The sequence below is a fragment of the Carettochelys insculpta genome, chromosome 1, assembly GCF_033958435.1.
Source record: "Carettochelys insculpta isolate YL-2023 chromosome 1, ASM3395843v1, whole genome shotgun sequence".
Taxonomy (NCBI): Eukaryota; Metazoa; Chordata; order Testudines; family Carettochelyidae; genus Carettochelys; species Carettochelys insculpta.
Window position 1 is genome coordinate 128366071 of NC_134137.1, and position 14223 is coordinate 128380293.

General features: G+C 46.5%; 1 protein-coding gene across 4 annotated transcripts in view; it reads left to right on the top strand.

The window, feature by feature from the left end:
* Positions 1 to 5148: 5148 nt before the first annotated feature.
* CHST10 (carbohydrate sulfotransferase 10) overlaps positions 5149 to 14223 on the top strand; it is a 37087-nt gene continuing 28012 nt past the window's right edge. For all 4 annotated transcript variants that reach the window (XM_074991608.1, XM_074991609.1, XM_074991611.1 and 1 more), the window contains exons 1-2: positions 5149 to 5283; positions 6410 to 6485. The gene's annotated coding sequence lies outside the window, so the exon portion shown is untranslated. The remainder of the gene's footprint in view (positions 5284 to 6409; positions 6486 to 14223) is intronic.

Genomic DNA, 14223 nt, shown 5'->3' on the forward strand with positions numbered 1-14223 from the left:
TAACATTTGAGTGGAGATAAGGTGCAAGTAGATGAGGTCAACCATGAGCAGGGGCATAACACTGATGACCTCACTTAGCTACCTCATGATAAACACTTTAGGTGCCAACTTCAGGGATGCTCCAGGACAGGAACACCCATGTAAAAATATTAGTGGGTGCTGAGCACCCACTGGCTGCCAAGCTCCCTTTCACCCCAAGAGCAACATAAATTTATTTTAAGAAATGTGGAAAAGAGACAGGAGTTTGGGCAAATGGCAATGACTAGTCATTAGCCATTGGTTAGATTCATGTATGTGTCAAGACTTTCTCTGGGTGCTGGTGCCAACTAGAAGCCTAGACCTGTCACTCCAATGGGGGAGGCTGAAGCAGTTTCCTCAGAATTGTCTCCTGTTTATCCTGCTCTTAAAAAGTCTTTGAAACCATGTTGCTTGCAGTTGTGATGGACAGCTGTAAAAACTCCATGTTTGATGGGGGTCTTTAAACTGCTGTGGACTTCAGTAGTAAGATAAAGCCCACAGTACTGCTTCCTGGCTACATCTACACAAGAAGGCTCTGTTGACAGAAGTCACCGTCAGGAAGGATTTTCCAGCAAAACTTAGGTCAACAGATTGCATCTACATATAAAAGCAAGTCAAAAGAGCAAGCCATTCTGATGGCAGAGAGCAGCCAGACTGCCTATCCCTCTCTCAGCAGAATGGCTGACTGTAAGCTCTGCAAACAGGGCTGTCTGATGAACTGGAAGATCTGTGTGTTGACAAAAGAGTCCCAGAGTGTCTACACGGCTCTTTTGTTGCCAGAACACTGTAGAGAAAGGTGTTATACCTGAACAGGGAGAGGTATAATGCTGCTAACAGATGTGCTGGGGTTTGTCGACAAACTGTCAACAAAGCACATTTTGCATGTAGGTGCTCTGCGGTTTTTCCCAACCAAAGTTCAGTTTTGACAAGAAAAGCCTCTTGTGTAGACATAGCCCCAAAGTCTTACTTTCATCTTTCTCCCATGTCCTTCATTACATTCATTATATACATAACATTTAACCACAGGTCACTCTGTGTCTCTCATGTTTATTGTAAATAATGTAAGAAATACAGAATTATAAAATTAGAGGAATTTTTATTTATGGTATAAAACTGAATCCCACATACTTTGTGAATAACTTTTGTATCCCTCATTCTGGTTCTTTGTCAAACATTATGTTTCACATTTTAAATGCAATACACTGAGAAGCTTATGTTCCATTTTTATCCAACCAGTGGTCAGAGTGCCATAAGTGTCTTCTGCCAGTTTTTAGCTGTTACAAGCTTCTTTTAGCCTTGAACAGTCCAAGCTACTTTCCCAGTCTCCAAATGGAAAGAGGCCACTTTCTACTGTACAAAGAGTCTAGTATGACAGAAACGCTTAAGGTCAGTGGGGAATCAGTCAAATGCCAAAGATTAATGGCATCAGATGGGTTTGGTAAAAAGAAAGCCAGCTGTCTTGCATTAGTCTCCGTTCATTCTTCAGTCACTTCTCAGAAGAGCAGCCCGTAAATCAGTGACCTGCCAGAAAACGAAACCCCTTGCCTCCATTTGCAGAAATTGTCCTTTTGGCAGTTATGGGGTCTTGCTGATATAGTTGTATCACCACATGTGGGGTACTTGGCATGAAACAGGTAGAGCATTCATAGAAATTTGGGAGGGAACCTCAGTAGGTCATCTACTTTAGTCCCCTGAACAGAAGCAGGATTAAGTATGATCTAGATCACCCCTGACACAGGTTTACGTAACCTGGTCTTAAAAATGTCCAATGATGTAGAATTCACAACCTCCCTAGGTAATTTGTTTCAGTGTTTAACCACCCTGACAGGTAGGAAATTCTTCCTACTGTCTAACCTAAATTTCCCTTGCGCAATTTAAGCTTGTTACTTGTACTGTCCTTGATCAAGGAGAAAATTTAATCTTTCTTCTCTTTATAACAGCCTTTTATATACTTTACTATCGGGTCCTTTCTCAGTTGTCTCTTCCCCAGAATAGACAAACCCATTTTTTTTCAAACTTTCCTCCTGGGTCATATTTTTCAGAACACTGGTAATTTTGCTGCTCTCTTCTGGATTGCTGCTCTCTTCTGCTCTCCAAGTTGCCCACATTTCTCCCAAAGTGTGGTCCCTAGAATTGAACTCAAAAAGTTGAGCTGTTATCAGTGCTGAGTAGAGTAGAAGTATTACTTCTCAGATCTAGCTTTCAACACTATTGCTAATATATCCTAGAATGTTTGCTTTTTTTGCAATTGTATCACTTTGTTGTTTTATATTTAGTTTGCTATATACTGTCCTTCCCAGATCCCTTTCTGCAGCACTCCTTTCTATGCAGCCATTTCCCATTTTGTATTTCTGCAATTAATTATTCCTTCTTAAGGACAGTACTTTGTGTTTGTCCTTCTCCACTTCTTGTTCTGAACAGCATTCTAGTTATTTGGAACTTCTCAAAGATCATAAGGACCTGAGTTCTCATTCAGAAGAAGGCCCCTTTACACTTATCTGGTGGAGTAAAAAAGTTTTAGTATATATGACACTCTGGCCCAGTTTGCCTAGTATGCTGTCTATTCAAAGGGCTGAAGATCAGTCAAGCTCAACTGATGTTATGCACTAAGAAGAGAATAGTCGAGGTCTGTGTTGTCTTAAACTTGCAATTGTTTAATCCAAATTAGAACCTGCCCGCAACAATTTCTTCAGACCCTTTCATTTCCACAGAAAAAAGACATAGTGTCTCACCTGCTCAATAGGAATAATATTTTGGTTTGGTTATAGCACAGCAGTATATTCAGAAGCTCAAAGTATTTGGGCCCAGCCCGGCAACCAGCAAAAACAGGTTCTACAGTAACAGGCTTTTTATCAGTAAAGTTGCCTGTAGCCCATGCCTATTAACTTTAGCATCCATGTAGTTGCAGTTGCCATTCTTATTGCTTGAAGAGAGAAGTAACTGCCAAGGGAGCTGGGTCCTACTCTATTAAAGGCTACGTAGATAGGAAAAAATAGTACTACCTAGATGTCACATTATTGGATTGTACGATGAACATACAAATCATTGTTGCAACCATTGTTATACGGTCACACCAAATCTTGTACAAAGTGGACCGAGTAAAGTGTCTATGAAAAGCTTATGCTTCACTGATTCCATTTATACTATTCATATGCATGTATCATTTTTGCAGTTGAAGTTATAAATATTGGCTAGGTACTTATATTTCACATGTTTGCTTCTGGGAGACATCAACAGGCTGTCCAACCTATTGTGAAAGGGTTGCAAGCCAAGTGAATAGCAGTACATGACTGAAAATGTACCTCATGTCGTGTCAATCCACATCTGATGAGTCCGGCTATGAACACTCAGCCCAGCATGTAAGCAACGGCTGCTGCCGTAAAAGGTACTAGTGATGCACAGAAAGGTGACTTGCTGATGTGACAAACTCCATCTTGAGACATACTTTCACACAGGGAGAACAATGGAATTCCCTCCACGTGGGGAAGGGCTTAAAGAGGGCCCTGAGGTCTCCTCCATTTGTGTTCAATCCTGTCTTGTTTCCAGCTAATCACCTTTGAGACATTCCAGGTCGACTTTAACTCCCACAGAACTAGACCGGAGTAAGGAAATGTCGAAGTGGGGCACTTATTTCAAAGCTGCCCCCATCTACACTAGCAGTCTGCAATTTGGAGTGTGCACTTTGAAATTCATGTGGCCGACATTATGCTAATGAGGTACTGAAAATGCACATTTGCACCTCATTAGCCTGCTCCAAATTGCCTCATTACCATGCCACCTCCCACAGTAGGGGACAAGTGTAGAAGCAGCCTCAAAGTGAAAAAGCCTGTCTGATTTATTAGAACGCTGAACCTGCGAAAGAGCCATTCAACTGCTAATGAAGCCTTCGAATGGGCATTTGCCAACCCTAGGTATATAATCAGTTTCTGAATTTATTGTGTAAGCCTAGATCAGAGGTAAGCAAAATTTTCATGTTGAGTCCCACTTTTCATCCCTGCAATTAGCAGGGCCCCTCAACCTCTCTAACGTAATCCAAACTGACAGAAATGTTGGTCATGTTCATTAAAATAAAAATCCTTTCAGCATGTGTAAGAAAAAGGCTGTAGAATGTAAAAACTCTATTAATAAATATATAAATGTGAATACACATACATTGAAACAGTAACATATTTCAACATTTGAATGAGATGGACCCGCCTGAGACCCAGCAGCCAATTGCACTGTGAAATTTCATGAGCTCCACACTTCATGCTCCCCTGGTCTACAGGACTTTAATTTAACATTTACTTTCAAAAGATTTCATTACTGTGCTGCTGACTATTACAAAATCACATCTCTAAAAACCCACCTCTATGCATCCTGGCTGCTATCTGGAACAGGGGCACCAGTTTAACAGTACTCCAAAGGGCATCATAACCCCTTAGGGGAGCCCTGCGCAAAGGTAACAGGTGTGTTGTTTTTAACATGACTTTAGGGTATGTGCAAATACACATCTCACAGAGCTCGAAGGGAATTTGGAAGGTCAGTGAGTCCAGTCCCCTGCCTTCTTGGCAGGACCAAGCACCATCCTTCTCCCTCATTTGCCTGAGATCTCTGAATCACCCTTCCAAGGATGGAGCTGGCAACCCTGGGTTTAGCAGGCCAGTGCTCAAACCACTGAGCTACTCCTCCCCTCTAGGAAACCCTTCCCACACGGTCACTAGGAACTTGTTCAGGGAGAAGCTGGAACGTCCCCTGTAACCCGCGGACACCAGGCGCTGGGCTAAACACCCAATACCGCCAGACTCCCGATAAGCTGGCGAGAACGAGCGGCCTGGCACTCAGGCCCGGATTCTGCCTCGCGACCCCCGGCCGACGCCTGAGCTGCTGCCGCACGTCCTGCCGGAGGAAGACCCCGCGGGCCGGCCGGGGGGATGGGAAGGCGGATGACTGCGGTCAGCGGGGCGCTGAGAACGCAGCTCCCCCGCGCCGCGTTGGGCGCCGGTGCTGTGCTGGGGCCGCCCCCCGCGGGACAGAGCCGGGCCCCGGGCGGGAGCAGGCGCAGAGGCCGCCAGCGGGGGCGCTGCTGCGCTGGGAGGTGGGGTCTGGCCGGCGCCCCCGCCCCCTCCACGGCAGGGAGAGGAGCCGCGGCGGCGGGGCCGGGCTGGGCAGGCGCTGAGCCGGGAGAGGGAGGAGCCGGAGCCGGGGGAAGCGATGCAGCCGCCAGTGCCGCTTCCCCCGGCCGCCGAGTGAGCGAGGCTGCGGCGAGCGGCGCTGGAGGGCCCGGTAGGTGGGGGCCGCGGGAGGGCGGGCTGCGCGGCCGGGAGCAGAGCGGGAGGCTGCGCCGCTCGCGGCTCCTCAGCCGCAGCCTTGGCCCCGCGGGGCAGGAGCGCTGCAGCCCGGGCGGAGAGTCCGGCTCCCTGTAGGGCCGGGCTGCGGCTGCGCTCCCCGCTTGCACCCCCCACCCCCAGCCGGGCTGGGCGTTGGGTGATGGACAGGGATGACCCGAGTCCCAGGGAGCAGCGCCCAGGAACCTGCTGCCGCCTCTCTGCCCGGCCCCCAAAGCCTGTGTGGGGCGTTCGAAGCCCGGAGAAGACCAAGGAGGAGGGGTCGCCCTGCCCCGAAAGCACCTCCCCCCCGGTCCCGAGGGCTGGGTCCACGCTGGCAGCGTTGTCTGCACAAGTTTGGTGGGGAGGAGTGTGAACCCCCCCCCCGCCCCGCGCAGACATGAGTTTCGCCGACCAAACCACTGGTGTGGACAGCGCTCGGTTGGCAGGAGTGGGTCTCCCATTAAGGTAGCGACTGCCGCTTGTGGGGGGGGGGGCGGTTCATTGGGGCAGCAGCAAAGCCCTCTCCTGCCAGCCTAAGGTGGCCACAGATGACCTTCCAGCTGCAATGGCACAGCTGAGCTGCTGTAAGGACCAGCGTAAACATAGCCTGACTCAGGCCAGGTCTGCCTAAGAGAGCTTTGTTAGTGTGTGACCTGCTTATACCGGCCTGACCCCAGAGGTGGTTAGCAGCATGGCTGTGGGAGTGGTTTTCCCCATCAGCTTAGCTTCCACCTCTTGGAAAGGTGGATTAAGCACATGGATGAGGGAGCTCTCTCCCACTGGTGTAGAAGCATCTTTACTTAAGCCCTACAGCAGCCTGTTGTAATATAGCAACTTTAGTGTTGCTCAACCCTCAGGGGCATGCAATGTGAAGGACAGTCTGGGAGAATGAGGATTCCTTAGAAGAGGGTAGAATCCAGTGATCACTTATATTCCCTTATTTGAAGGTGAATGACATATCTTTTGTTGGACCAATTGCTGTTAGTGAAAGAGAGAAGCTTTTGAGAGCTCTTCTCCAGGGCTCTTTTTTATAATTGATGTCTCCTTTTTTTCTGTTGGTTTTTTCCCTTGTAACATTTTAGTGAGCATCAGAGTAAGCTCATCTCCAAAGAGAGGATCCAAGCCAGATGTATCCTGAATCTCTGTAACTTCTCATGAGTGAGTAATCAAGATTAAAATGCCTGGTGGGAGAGGTTTTCCATGCATAATAGTTTTATTAAGAATGCTGGGAGGTTAAAACTGAGGTACTCTCAGTTCTCTTGTTCACAGTCAAGAGGCGCTGTCAGAAATGAGTGAGGGTCTGTGGAGATTTGCCTAGCATATAATGAAGGAAATTCTACTGACCTTTGTGAATGTTCTTCCCTTTACAAGAATAGTTGAGAGAGCTTGGAAGGGGTGGGTAGAAATGAATTTGTCAATCCATGTTGTGATGCTGGTACACCCAGTGCCATGACCATAAGGATTATCTAAGAATTGACAAACTCATAGCTGGAACTAAACCAGCTCCCTTGGGGTGTTAGTTTTGTTTGTAAATAGCTATTAGTCTTATAAGAACGTATTGAGTGTTTAATCTCTATGAAACGTGTGTAAATTGCAGCCTGCATTAATCTCATTTGTAATGTCTGTAATCTGTATTCCATACTATAAGGAAATAAGTTTTCTCTAAACTTGTGAATCCAAGCATGAGAATGGTCCCTTGCATCCATTCAGGGGGCTTATCAAGATTCAACTTTTGAACATCGTGACACAAAAGGTTGGCGTATGTGCCTATCTTGCCTTAGAAATGTTACGGGCAAGGTAGCTCATCTCATAGGCTGGAAGTGTGTGTCTACACTTGCACTTGATTGACAGAACTTGCGTTGTTCAGGGGTGCTTAAACTCCTCTCCCCACAACTCCCATGAATGACAAAGTTTTGCCCTGTCAGGTGAAAGTGTGAATGCTGCTTTCTTGGCTGGAGCCCTCTGCTATCAACAAAGCAAAACCTCCTGGCTGTGGGTAGAAGTGTTTTGTCAACAAAAGTGCCAACAAACAGAAACTAACTTTTAGAGGCAAGGCTGTGTCGACGTAACCTTGTTGCTGAAAGCTGTGGAGTGTAGATATACCCTAAAGCTGGGTCTATGCTATAGGGTTCTGTCAACAGAAGAGGCCTTCTGTCAACAAAACCAAGGAGCGTCTACGCTACAAATGTGTTCTGTCGAGATTCTGTTGACAGAACACAGCAGTTTTCCCAGCAGAGTTCTGTCATGACCATACGAGGCATAGTGCCTCTGTTGTCAGATTCTACCAACAAAAACAATGGTGTAGATGCTCTAGGTAGGGGCCTCTGTCAACAGAGAGGGCTTCTGGTTCACCAGGCTGCCCTGTTTACAGATCTTCTGGTTGGCTGTTCTGTCAACGAAGGGCTGGGCAGTCTGGCTGCTCTCTGTCAACAGAGGGCGTTGACGGAGAGCGTGTATTAGGTGTGGATGTGTTCTGTAGACAGAGGTTCTGTTGGGAAATTTCTGTTGACAGCGACTTCTGTTGACAGAACTCTGTAGTGGAGACAGCTTAAATGTAAAAGATTAAACAGGTTCACTAGTTGGTTGAACTTTCACAGGGTCAGAGACTCTAAACTGAAGCAGGAGATTCCCCCCAGCATTATCCCTTGGTTTGCCCTGAAAGAAACATTTTGAATTGACAGATCACTACAGCTGTGGCCACACTTGACCAAAACTTTGAAATGGCCATGCCAATGGCCGTTTCAAAGATTACTAATGAGGAGCTGAATCGAATATTCAGTACCTCATTAGCATTAGGATGCTTCTGGACACAGCGATTTGAAAGCACCACCTTTGAATGCGTGCGGCTCGGCACAGCTAAATGGGGGTCCTTTTTGAAAGGATGCCATACATTTAGAAATCCCCTTATTCCCCTCCACTGAGAGTAATAAGGGGATTTCAAAATGTGCAGGGTCCTTTTGAAAAGGACCCCCAGGTAGCCACGCCAAGCCACATGCATTCGAAAGCTGCTCATTCGAAGTGCTGTAGCCAGAAGCGTCCTAATGCTAATGAGGTGCTGAATATTCAATTCAAAGCCTCATTAGTAATCTTCAAAATGGCCATTTGCATGGCCATTTTGAAGTTTTGGCCAAGTGTGGCCACAGCCTACAAGTCTGTCTTTCTTAGGATTAAGTTTTTAGCTTGTTTATGTTATATGTAAGCGTTTACTAAATTCATGGTCATGAAAAATGTCTCACAGACTGTCAAACATGTTCTTTTGTGTATTTTTAACCTATATCAGGGGTCAGCAACCCCCGGCACAGGTGTCAAGAGTGGCGCACAAGTTGATTTTCATTGGCACACAGGGCAGGAACTCAGCCCTGCTCCCTCTCCCCCATGCAGCGGGACGCTTGCTCAAAGCCATGCCACCTGTGCATTAACTAAAGACCAGCTAATCCTACCAACCACCACCTAACAGTAAAGCTCTTCAGCTTCATGTGTTTATTAATGAAGCTGTTGTAAGTAGGACTGTTAGTGACTTAGAAAGTATCAGTGGGACTTGGACAGTACATAGAGGTCAAAAGGTCAAATTTCAGCACTCTGCCTCGGAAAGGGTGCTGATCCCTGCCCTACACTATACAGAGTTAAAGCGGGAGACCAGCTTTTCTCAAACTGGAGGTCCTGACTCAAAAGGGGGCGGCAGGAGGGTTGCAAGGTTATTGGAGCAGAGGTCATGGTAAGTGTCATCCTTATTTCTGCACAGCCTTCAGATGGCCAGAAATTGATGGCTGCTGGTAAAAAGCCCAGACGTGAAGGGAGTGGTTCAGAAACAAGAGTAGCAATACTGTACTATGTGATCCTTATTTCTCTGCTGCCGTTGGAGATGGTGCTGATTTCAGAACTGGGCTCCCAGTCAGCAGCTGCCACTCTCTGGCCACCAGCTCAGAACAGTGTAGCCTCCAGTTGTAGCACAAAAGTGAGAGTGGTAATACCACAACCTTCCTACAATAGCCTTATGATTCCCCGCGCCCCTGCCTTCCATTTTGGGTCAGGATCCCTACAGTTACATCACCTTAACATTTCAGATTTAAATAACTCTGTTCATGAAATTTATGATTTTTAAAATTCCAAGACCATGAAATTGATGAAAATGGACTGTGAGTGTGGTATGGCCCTAGTTATGTGTTGGCTAGCTTCAACTGTAAATAACTCTCTCATTTCTTTTTTTCTAGCTAATAAACTTTAGTTAGTTTATTACAGAATTGGCTATAGGCATTATCTTTGGCACAAGATCTAATATATGCATTGCTCTGGGGAGTTTGGGGAGTGGAAGAAATCCAAATATTTTGTGAATTTGGTGTAAGTGACCATTTACCACTAAGTCCAACTTGCCTGTGTGGTAAGACAAATTGGAGAGCTTAGGGAGATTGTGTTTGACTCCATGTAAAGCTGTGCTTATGATCCAGGAGTTCACATTTCTTACTTGATTGGTGAAGTCTAGTTATAGAACATATCAGTTTGATGTACAGGTTGCACCTCCTAAAACTGGCACTCTCTGGTCTGGGGCCAGGGAGCTGGCATCCCCTGGCAGCTGTGCGGGGCTGGAGCCGGGGAGCCAGTGTCCCCTGACAGCTGTGTGGGGCTGGGGGACTGGGGAGCCAGCAGCTGTGCAGGGCCAGGGCTGGGGAGCCCGCTGTAGCCAAGCCGCATCTGCAGGGCCAGGGAGCTGCAGCTGGCCAATGTGGGTGGCCAGGGGCGCAGGCCTTAACCTCCCTGGGTCCAGCAGAATCCCTTGCTCAGGAAGACTGTGGCCCTGAGGATTCCCAACCAAGAAGGTGCAGCCTGTATCTGCCTGTTTTTGACAGTCTGCTCTGAGGTTAACACTTGTGTTTGTGAGTCACTCCAGACAGCATGACAATTAGCACAGTGTTGGCAGGAATCACAGGTCACCTGGGTTTATAGCTCATAACTTCAGTGCTGTTATATTTAAATTTTATACTGTGAGGTTTTTAAGGGTTTAAGCTTAGTCACAATGAGTGAATCACAGTCAGATGAGGGTCTTGAAACAAACAACCTTGGAAAAATTATGCACAAAACAGGCCATATCCTAAAGAGAGAGCCTTGGGTCAGAAATTGAGAGCTGTGCTCACAGATTTTGACCAAGGAGCAGAGTCGGGGCACCCACCACTCCCAGCTGCCACATAGAGACTGCTGCAGTGGAACTGGTTTGGTTGAAACACCAGGCAGCATGAGGTGCTGCGGGTGGAACTCTGGATCCAGGAAAAGGCAGAAACTGAGGAGGGGGAGGTGAGAGCCTGTGAAAGATGCAAAGCCAATGCTGAAACTGGGGAGGAAGGTCACTGCAGATGCATGGAACAGCTACCATCTAAGGTGTGAGCCCTCCAGAAAAAGATGGGCTATGTCTATCCTAGGGGAAAGCTTTGAAATGGCCATGCTAATGGCCAAATTGGAGAATACTAGTGAAGTGCTGAAATGAATATTCAGCGCCTCATTAGCATGCTGCTGGCCACGGCACTTCAAAAGTGCTGCATTTCACTGGAACGCGGCTTGTCTACACGGGGGTCCTTTTAGAAAGCACCCTGCAAACATTGAAATCCCCTTATTCCTATCACTTTCAAAGTGCCATGGCAAGCAGTATGCTAATGAGGTGCTGAATATTCATTTCAGCACCTTATTAGTATTTATTCTCTGATTTGGCCATAAGCATGGCCATTTCAAAATTTTGGCAATGTGTAGACACAGCCATGGAAGCTTACTTTGTGGCTCAGAGTCCTGGAGCAGCAAAAGCAGCAGCCTCAGCCTGTGAATGTGTCAGCCAAAGCACTGGGGAGTGAGAAAAAGCCTGCTAAATTTATCAAGAGCCTGACTGCATGAACTGACTGTCCACTTTTGAGAAACTTTTTGAGCCCCCTGAGACGCCAGAGGACAAGTGGATGCCAGTCCTTTTGACCAGATTATCTGGGAAAGAAAGACAATTGTTTAATGATACAGAGCAGGATGATGCTAACAGTGTATCAGAAATTTAAAGAGAATGTTTTGAAAAGGTTTAAGATTTCCTCTGAGTCCTATTGATTGAAGTATAGAAATCCAACAGTGTTTGATGATATCACACATGGGCTGTGTCTACACGTGCCCCAAACTTCGAAATGGCCATGCAAATGGCCATTTCGAAGTTTACTAATGAAGCGCTGAAATGCATATTCAGCGCTTCATTAGCATGCGGGCGGCAGCGGCGCTTCGAAATTGACGAGCCTTGCAGCCGCGCGGCGTGTCCAGACGGGGCTCCTTTTCGAAAGGGCCCCGCCTACTTCGAAGTCCCCTTATTCCCATGAGCTCACGGGAATAAGGGGACTTCGAAGTAGGTGGCGTGCTTTCGAAAAGGAGCCCCGTCTGGACGCGCCGCGCGGCGGCAAGGCTCGTCAATTTCGAAGCGCCGCTGCCGCCCGCATGCTAATGAAGCGCTGAATATGCATGTCAGCGCTTCATTAGTAAACTTCGAAATGGCCATTTGCATGGCCATTTCGAAGTTTGGGGCACGTGTAGACGTAGCCATGGTGAATATGTGCATAAAATATGTAGTTATGAAAAAAAAGTGGATGAAAAGAAGCTTGGAGGTAACTATGAAAAACTGTTTGATCGGATGGTGCAAGAACAATAGTGAATGGTGACTAGTGAGGTAAAAGCAGCCATCTGTTTCAGGTGGGGAGAAACTTCCACTGTTTTGGAAGCAGCAGAAATTGGTGGATGGGCAATCTCCCTTTTCCCAAAGTGAAGAAGAAAAAGTAATCTAGGAATAAATGGAATGTCAACTTTAATTTAAAAAAAAACCAAACAAAAAACAAAAAAAACCCTCAAGGAAGCCCTGATTTTAAAACCCCTTGTCTAGGGCAAGGCAGGTAGTCAGCCATCACTGTGGGTATCTTGATCAAATTGCCTCAGATTTAAGGTCACTCCAGGAACTGTTCCCCCCAAGTGCTACATGACACTCCTACATGCCACATGTCAGAGCTACTCCCATGACCCAGAGGGATAGCAGAGGAGGTGGATGGCATTTAACAACATTAGGGCCCTGTCATGGAAAGGTAGTGAGGAGCTTACGAAGAAAGTTAGAGGAATTGCATAGTTTGGTAGGCTGGAGAGAGATGACATCCCAAGTCACTGTAATGAAGGAGAGTGGTAAGCATTTAAACATGCTAGCTTTGGTTGAGTTCTCTGTGGCTCTGTTAAGATTTTCCTTCAGTCAGAGGATTTTGAGGATCAGGTAGTTGTGGAAATCAGAAATTTGCTGCCTGCTGGTGTTTAGTAGGTAATAACATTTTAGCCATGTTCTAACATGCAGCCATAGAGAGAGTGTGGCTCTGACTCACCTGCTCCATCTATGGACAGCAGGAAATGCTACCAAAGGGAGGGTATCCTCAATCCTTTGTCTATTGAGAGGATCCTCAACTTCAGAGGGAGAGTGAAAATTCTTCTGCAGTGCTAAAGTCTACTCTACTGATGCCTCCTTCTTAAGGTGGCACAGTGGCAGTTTGTGCCCGGTATGCAACGCTGGCCCAATAACACACCGAGAGTGGAAGAAGAATCTTTATTTGGCATGCCAAGTAAGGTGCAGGGGGATCTCTCCTCAAAGCCTGCACCCCTTGCAACAAGCAGTGTGCAACACTTATACCTCTCTCCTCCTTTGTTCACCCCCTCCCAACAAACCAGGGGAGAGTTTCTCATAATTCCCTTATCCGCTCCCCCAGCTCAAACTGAATTCTTACTGGTCTTATGCCATTCCGCTCTGGTAATTCCCTATTGAGCAGGAAGTCAAGTACCAATAGATTATTAACAAAAAGTAAATTACAGGAAGGTAGAGTTATTTGGTCGTATAGAACATGAACAGGATCTCATTAACAAAACAATACTGAAAATTAAGGAGGATTCACTAACAATGCTAAATTCAATATTGAACCTTATGAGAACATCAATAAGCATTCATTTACAAAACAATGTCTCTATGAGATCAGAATATAATAATGTTTCCTGTGCCAACGCTACACACATTTCATAGAGCTGAAAGGAACCTCAGGAGGTCATTGAGTCCTGCCCTCTTGGGAGGACCAAGCGCTACCCCCCCTTTTTTTTCTTCCCCTCCTATTTGCCCCAAATTCCTCATGGCCCCATCAGGGATTGAGCTCACAACCATAGATTTAGCAGGCCAGTGCTCAAACCACTGAACTATCTGTTCCTTTGTTTAAGTCAGGCTCAAAAGGAATTTGTGAAGGCTTAACAAGATGACCATTCTCTGGCCCAGGAAAGGGTTGCAGCTCAGAATAACACCGAGCAGGGGGAGTAGAAGGTAGATTTTTTTCATCATGGGTTTGTTGTATAGGCAGGCTCCCACAGGGAGAAAGAGGTGTCCTGCTGAGGTTTGCAAGCAGGTAGTTGCGCCAGAGAGGTACAGGAGATAATTGCTCCATTTAGCTCATGATTGTCCATTTGCAGGATGCATAGGAGTGGAGAGAATCTGTGACAGGCTTAAAAAGAATTCCTATTGGTCTCACCAGTAAAAGATTACTGTAAGAGTTGTGCCTTATGCCAGAAGTGTAAGAGGTTGAAGGGAGCCTGCCAAGTGATGGGGGGGTCTCTACTAAGTCAAAACACCTCTTATTGTGGTGATCCTTAAAAAAACATATAACTGTGAAGTTTTGTGTGGACTTTAGGAATCTCAGTGTTGTCATCTAAACTGACACATGCCACACATTCCGAGAGAGGACCTGTATCCCAGGCACCAAGGAGATACGTAAGAGGAAGATACTCGCCCTGAGCTTGTAAAGCCGTGGGAAGAAATTGTCAAATCAGCCTCTCCCCTGTCTCAGGCGCGATTCAGAGACATAGGAATATTTAATGAGCC